Genomic DNA, 8,282 nt, shown 5'->3' on the forward strand with positions numbered 1-8,282 from the left:
GAACGCTGGGCTGGAAGAAGCACAAGCTGGAATCAAGATTGACGGGAGAAATATCAATAACCTCAGATATGCAGATGACACCACCTTTATGGCAGAAAGTGAAGAGGAACTCAAAGGCCTCTTGATGAAAGTGAAAGAGGAGAGTGAAAAGGTTGGCTTGAAGCTCAACATTCAGAAAACAAAGATCATGGCATCTGGTCCCATCACTTCATGGGAAATAGATGGAAAAACAGTGGAAACAGTGTCAGACTTTGTTTTTTGGGGCTCCAAAATCACTGCAGATGCTGATTGCAGCCATGAAATTAAAAGACGCTTGCTCCTTGGAAGGAAAGTTATGACCAACCTTGATAGTATATTAAAAAGCAGAGACATTACTTTGCCAACCAAGGTCCGTCTAGTCAAGGCAATGGTTTTTCCCGTGGTCATGTATGGATGTGAGAGTTGGACTGTGAAGAAAGCTGATCGCCGAAGAATCAATGCTTTTGAACTGTGGTGTTGGAGAAGACTCTTGAGAGTCCCTTATACTGCAAGGAGATCCAACCAGTCCATTCTAAAGGAGATCAATCCTGGATGTTCATTGGAGGGACTGATGCTAAAGCTGAAACTGCAATACTTTGGCCACCTCATGCGACGAGTTGACTCACTGGAAAAGACTCTGATGCTGGGAAAGGTTGGGGGCGGGAGGAGAAGGGGACGACGGAGAATGAGATGGCTGGATGGCATCACCGACTCTGTGGACATGAGTTTGAGTGTACTCCGGGAGTTGGTGATGGACAGGGAGGCCTGGCGTGCTGTGATTCATGGGGTCGCGGAGTGTCCGACACGACTGAGCGACTGAACTGACTGATATGATGGGGTATAAAAATATGGGGAGTGAGAGATTCAGGTTACGTCAGTATTCTTTCAATTACAAGGTGCAGAAGCTCAGCTCCAGTTGGTTTGGACAATAAAGTGAACTCACTAAACTGAGACATTCAGAAGTAATCTGATTCTGGCAGAGCAAGAACCAAAGATTCAAATGACATCATCCAGAACCTAAGTCTCCATCTCTCCGCTCCATTCTCCTCAGTGATAGATTCACTCCCAGGCTCTCTTTCTCCATCATCCACCCCAACCCTCATGTACAAATACCACCAGTATCTTCGTGTTTACATTCTAATGCAGCTAATGCAGAAAGAACAAACCTCTTGCCCAACACTTCCAGCAAAAGTCCCAAAGTTATTGTCATTGACTCAGCTTGGGTCACATGCCCATTCCTAAACCATTCTCTGTGGCCACACATTGCCATAAATTTGTGAGGAGATACCCCACGTCCAAGGGCAGAAAATCCCCAGCAAGACGGTAGGAGGAACAAAATCATGTTTAGAATCAAACCCCATACTGGTCAGAGACGCTCAGAGGGTTCAAACAAACCTTGTGCACACCAGGAGCCAGAGACCTCACAGAGACTGAGACAGAATTGTGTTCGTGCATCTCCTGTGAAGGTACAGGTCAGCAGTGGGCTGCACCTGGGGCGGGGGATCTGGATGCAGCAGACCTGGGTATGGCATACGCCCTCTTGGAGGAGGTCTCATTAACTCACCATGGAGCCACCAGAACTTACACAGAACTGGGGAAACAGACTCTTAGAGGGTGCAAACAGAAACTTGTGCCCACCAGGTCCCAAGAGAAAGGAGCAGTGACCCCACAAGAGACTGACCCAGACTTGCCCGGGAATGTCCAGGAGTCTTTGGCAGAGGCATGGGTTGGCAGTGGCCTGCTGCAGGGCTTGGGGCGCTGAGTGTAGCAGTGCATGCATGGGACCTTTTGAAGGAGGTCGCCATTATCTTCATTCCCTCCATCATAGTTTGGGTCCAATTCAAATAAAAGGAAGGGAACACAGCCCCACCGATCAACAGAAAATTGGATTAAAGGTTTACTGAGCATGGCCCCGCCCATCAGAATAAGACTTAGTTTCCTCAGTCAGTCTCTCCCATCAGGAAGCTTCCATAACCCTCTTATCCTTCTCCATCAGAGGGCAGACAGACTGAAAACCTCAGTCACAGAAAACTAACCAATCTGATCACATGGACCACAGCCTAACTCAATGAGACTCAAGCCGTGCCATGTAGGGCCATCCAAGATGGACGGGTTGTGGTGGAGAGTTCTGACAACACGTGGTCCACTGGAGAATGGAATAGCAAACCACTTCAGTATTCTTGCCTTGTGAACCCCATGAACAGTATGAAAAAGCAAAAAGAGAGAACACTGAAAAATGAACTCCCCAGATGGGTCAGTGCCCAATAGGCTACTGGAGATCAGTGAAGAAATAACTCCAGAAAGAATGAAGAGACAGAGCCAAAGCAAAAACAACACCCAGTTGTGGATGTGACTGGTGATAGGAGTAAGTCTGCTGATGTAAGAGCAATATTGCAGAGGAACCTGGAATGTTAGGTTCATGAATCAAGGCAAATTGGAAGTGGTCAAACAGGAGTTGGCAAGAGAGAACATCAACATTTTAGGAATCAGCAAACTAAAATGGAACTGGAATGGGTGAATTTAACTCAGATGACCATTATATTTACTACTGTGGACAAGAATCTCTTAAAAGAAATGGAGTAGCCATCATAGTCAACAAGAGTCTGAAATGCAGTACTTGGATGCAGTATCAAAAACAACAGAAAGATCTCCATTTGTTTACAAGGCAAACCATTCAATATCATAGCAATTGGAGTCTATGCCCCGACCAGTAATGCTGAAGAAGCTGAAGTTGAACAGTTCTATGAAGACCTACAAGACCTTCTAGGACTAATGCCCAAAAAAGATGTCCTTTTCATTATAAGGGACTGGAATGCAAAAGTAGGAAGTCAAAAAATACCTGGAGGAACAGGCAAATCTGGCCTTGGAGCACGGAATGAAGCAGGGCAAAGACTAACAGAGTTTTGCCAAGAGAACGCACTGGTCATAGCGAACACCCTCTTCATAACACAAGAGAAGACTCTACACATGGACATCACCAGATGGTCAACAGCTAAATCAGATCGATTATATTCTTTGCAGCCAAAGATGGAAAAGCTCTATACAATCAGCAAAAAAAAAAAAAAAAAACCTGGAGCTGACTGTGGCTCAGATCATGAACTCCTTATTGCCAAATTCAGACTTAAATTGAAGAAAGTGGGGAAAACCACTAGACCATTCAGGTATAACCTAAATCAAATTCCTTATGATTATACAAGTGAGAAATAGATTCAAGGGATTAGATCTGATAGACAGAGTGCCTGAAGAACTGTGGACAGAGGTTTGTGACATTGTACAAGAGCAGGGATCAAGACCATACCCAAGAAAAAGAAATGCAAAAAAGGCAAAATGGTTGTCTGAGGAGGCCTTACAAATAGCTGTGAAAAGAAGAGACATGAAAGGCAAAGGAGAAAAGGAAAGATATACCCATTTGAATATAGAGTTCCAAAGAACAGCAAGGAGAGATAAGAAAGCCTTCCTCAGTGAACAATCAAAGATACAGAGGAAAACAGTAAAATGGGAAAGACTAGAGATCTCTTCAAGAAAATTGGAGATACCAAGGGAACATTTCATGCAAAGATGGGCTCAATAAAGGACAGAAATGGTATAGACCTAACAGAAGCAAAAGATATTAAGAAGACATGGCAAGAATACACAGAACTATACAAAAAAAAATCTTCATGACCCAGATAATCACGATGGTGTGATCACTCACCTAGAGCCAGACATCCTGGAATGGGAAGTCAAGTGGGCCTTACAAAGCATCACTACAAACAAAGCTAGTGGTAGTGATGGAATTCCAGTTGAGCTATTTCAAATCCTGAAAGATGATGCTGTGAAAGTGCTGCACTCAATATGCCAGCAAATTTGGAAAACTCAGCAGTGGCCACAGGACTGGAAAAGGTCAGTTTTCATTCCAGTCCCAAGGAAAGGCAATGCCAAAGAATGCTCAAACTATTACACAATTGTACTCATCTCACACTCTAGCAAAGTAATGCTCAAAATTCTCCAAGCCAGGCTTCAACAGTACATGAACCTTGAACTTTCAGATGTTCAAGCTGGATTTAGAAAAAGCAGAGGAACCAGAGATCAAATTGCCAACATCCACTGGATCATCAAAAAAGCAAGGGAGTTCCAGAAAAGCATCTATTTCTGCTTTATTGACTATGCCAAAGCCTTTGATTGTGTGGATCACTGCAAACTATGGAAAATTCTTAAAGAGATGGGAATACCAGACCACTTGACCTGCCTCCTGAGAAATCTCTGTTCAGGTCAAGATGCAACAGTTAGAACTGGACCTGGAACAACCAACTGGTTCCATATAGGAAAAGGAGTACATCAAGGCTGTATATTGTCACTGTGCTAATTTAACTTATATGCAGAGTCCATCATGAGGAACGCTGGGCTGGAAGAAGCACAAGCTGGAATCAAGATTGCTGGGAGAAATATCAATAACCTCAGATATGCAGATGACACCACTCTTATGGCAGAAAGCGAAGAAAAACTAAAGAACCTCTTGATAAAAGTGAAAGAGGAGAGTGAAAAAGTTGGCTTGAAGCTCAACATTCAGCAAACTAAGATCATGGCATCTGGTCCCATCACTTCATGTCAAATAGATAGGGAAACAGTGATAGACTTTATTTTTTTGGTCTCTAAAATCAGTGCAGATGGTGACTGCAGCCATGAAATTAAAAGGCGCTTGCTCCTTGCAAGTTATGACCAACCTAGACAGCATATTAAAAAGCAGAGACATTACTTTGCCAACAAAGGTCCGTCTAGTGATAGCTATGGTTTTTCCAGTGGTCATGTATGGATGTGAGAGTTGGACTACAAAGAAAGCTGAGTGCCAAAGAATTGATGCTTTTGAACTGTGGTGTTGGAGCAGACTCTTGAGTTCCTTGGACTGCAAGGAGATCCAGCCAGTCCATCCTAAAGGAAATCAGTCCTGAATATTCATTGGAAGGACTGATGCTGAAGCTTAAACTCCAATACTTTGGCCACCTGATACAAAGAACTGACTCATTTGAGAAGACCCTGATGCTGGGAAAGATTGAAGGTGGGAGAAAGAGACGACAGAGGGTGAGATGATTGGATGGCATCACCGACTCAATGGACATGAATTTGAGTAAACTCCAGGAGTTGGTGATGGACCGGGAGGCCTGGCATGCTGCAGTCCATGGAGTTGCAAAGAGTCAGACACAACTGAATGACTGAACAGAATTGAACTAAATAATTTAGGAGAATGAAGTATTTCAGTACTAAAAGCCAAGACTAAAGTTAAAATTAAATATATATATATATATATATAAAGTCAGGATGAAGGGAAACAATAAGGCTGGCTTTCTGGGAGAGTGGCAGAACAACTAGAGCCTGAGGCTTCAGGAAGAAATAATCCATTCTTCCCTCCTCCCGGTAGAAACTAATTAGAAACCAGCTGTCAAGGGAGAAGCACAATTTGAAAAGTCCCAGCCCTGCTTCTTATAGATAATAAAGAGGATGGGTTTGGATCTGAGGGATCAAAGGTAAAGAGCAGCACACAAGTTACTATATTTTGATGCCAGCTTTCTGGTCCCTAGAATTCTAGTAAAACTTGCTGTCTGTTTTATAATAATGTGATAGGTACTGCTTAAGTTCATTTCTTTCTTCCAAGAAGCATTAAACTATAAAGTATAAGGACTGCTTATTATTATTATATTTGTACAGTATTATTATATTTGTACATTTTGTGTTTCTTCATTAAACGCCTTCTTTTCCTAATTATCTTCACTGACTTTCTCCCTACTTGTATCTTACAACTTTGGAATTTTACAAAATTCAAAAAATCCTACTTTCAAGTCATTGGTAAATGATCTTGTTCTTGGTGTTTTTTAGGACCGTTTTTCCCAGATGAAAAAGTTAACAGCTTCCCCTTTGCTACTAAATAATCCATAATTCTTCAATTAAGACATGAGAAAACTTTAACACTGTCTTCATCCTTTCAGGCTGCTATAACAAAATACAAAAGATTGAATGGCTTAAGAACAACAGAAATTTATTTCTCACAATTCTGGAGGCCAGAAGTCTGAGATCAGGGTGCCAGCATGGTCAAATAAGGGCCCTCTTCTGGGTCACAGACTTCCACTGTATCTTTATGTGGTCAGAGGGGCTGGGGAATTCTGTGGAGTCTCTTATAAGAATACTAATCACATTCATGGAGGTTCTGCCCTCAAGACCTAAGCACCTATCAAAAGCCCTATCCCTAATACCAGCACAATGGACATTAGGTTTTAAAACATAAATTTGAGGTGGGGCTTCCCTGGTGGCTCAGCTGGTAAAGATTCCACCTGCAATGCAGGAGCCCTGGGTTCAATCCCTGGGTTGGGAAGATCCCCTGGAGAAGGGAAAGGCTATCTACTCCAGTACTGGAGAATTCCATGGACTGTATAGTTCATGGGGTTGCAAAGAGTTGGACACACACTGAACGACTTTCACTTTCTTTCCCATTCAGATGGGGTTTCAGAGGTGGCACTATTGGTAAAGAATCTGCCTGCCAATGCAGGAGACTTACAAGATTCCTGGGTGGGTTTGAGTCCTGGGTGGGGAAAATCCCCTGAAGGAGCAAATGGCCACCCACTCCAGTATTCTTGCCTGAAAAATTACATGGACTGTGGAACCTCGTGGGCCACAGTCCATGGGATTGCAGAGTCAGACACAGCACACAATCACATATTCAGGTCATAGCAATGGTTGATGAAATTTTGTTTTTCTTTTTTTAATAACTTTGTATTCTGAATTAACAGCATTTTACTTTTAAGAGAGTCGTGAAATTGTACTAAATAAAATAAGAAAACTTGAATGTGAAAACTGAAATATGTAAGGACCACTGTTCTCTCTCCACAGTTCCGCTCAAGAGCAACTTAAATTGGTAAACTCTGAAATACTGAGTTTTGTCTTATTAACCATTCCATGAAATAGTAAGAAAGTTAAAATTAATTAAACATATTTTAAAATTACACTGTATGTTCTTAAAACGTGTTTGTATTGTTTTTGCTTTTCAGGAAGCAACTGAAGTGCTATTCAGAAGAACAGGTTGAAAACACAAATACAGAAACTGCTTATTTAGGAACTGTTTTGTTGCACACCAATAAAAAGTCTAATGTTTTCAAGAAAATATGCTAAAAATATTTTTATAATATATAAAATGTATTATTTAGCTTTAATCACAAAAATCAAATTTCTTCAAAATATAAATTTCTTTTGCTTCCTTGTGCTTGTATGTTACTTCATTTTAAAAACTTTTAGAAATATTTGATTTGTAAGCAGATATACCACCTCCAAGTTGCTGTCCCAACAGATCATAAAATCCTTTAAAGAGCTGAAAGAGCTGTCTAGTTTTGCCTCAATTTCTCTAGATCAGATTGAAAGCAATCTGAATTTTTATATTGTACTAGGGGATCTGTTTTTCTCTATCGTCATAAGGCTCTAACTTCTGATGATCCATGGGATCGCTAGGAGTCGGACACAACTGAGCGACTTCACTTTCACTTTTCACTTTCATGCATTGGAGAAGGAAATGGCAACCCACTCCAGTGTTCTTGCCTGGAGAATCCCAGGGATGGGGGAGCCTGGTGGGCTGCCGTCTATGGGGTCGCACAGAGTCGGACATGACTGAAGCGACTTAGCAGCAGCAAGCCATTTTAATTTCTAAGGATTTTGTAGAGATGAGATTGTTTTAAACCTTTTTTTTTTTCAAAGTTGCTATTTTTCAGATCCACAGAAATCCCAGGAATTCTAGATTATCCTAGATGTCTAAGTCTGCCACTCCTGGCCAGTCTTCTAAGAAGAGCTTTCCTGGTGTCCTTTGTTTGAACAAATCCAAACTCCTCTGCTATCCCCTTCTTCCCACTCAAAACTGTCACTATGAAGAGTGACCTCCTGCAACCCAAGATTACACCAAAAGAGATACTTATTTTCAAGAGATAAAATTAGAGAGTGCAAAAAAGCCACAAATTACCATAGCTAAGTTAACCAAAAGCTCTCATACTATAAAAATTGCACTTTCTACTCAGAAAAGTCTAAAGGAAATGCTCAATTTAGAAGAATAACTCTAATCAAGGCTTTGTGGCCATGTCGAGAGCAAGGAGAAGTGACATTCACAAGTCACCTTCCAGCAAGTGACACTCAGGAAGCATATGGAACAGCTGGAAGAATCCAGCGAGTCCCAGAGCTCTTTCTACGGGGTACCACTCCCTAGAATACTTGCCCCAGGCCATTAATCTTGCTAAACATGAAATGGTTAATCTTGC

At 41.7% G+C, this 8,282-nt stretch overlaps 1 protein-coding gene across 1 annotated transcript in view; it reads left to right on the top strand.

The window, feature by feature from the left end:
• The window catches only part of PKHD1L1 (PKHD1 like 1), a 178,908-nt gene extending 170,626 nt beyond the window's left edge, over positions 1-8,282 (top strand). Inside the window, exon 78 of the mRNA XM_055432089.2 lies at positions 7,035-8,282. The gene's annotated coding sequence lies outside the window, so the exon portion shown is untranslated. The remainder of the gene's footprint in view (positions 1-7,034) is intronic.

Source organism: Moschus berezovskii, chromosome 16 (genome assembly GCF_049115385.1).
Source record: "Moschus berezovskii isolate FMDL1 chromosome 16, NW_MosBer_1.0, whole genome shotgun sequence".
NCBI classification, from domain to species: domain Eukaryota; kingdom Metazoa; phylum Chordata; class Mammalia; order Artiodactyla; family Moschidae; genus Moschus; species Moschus berezovskii.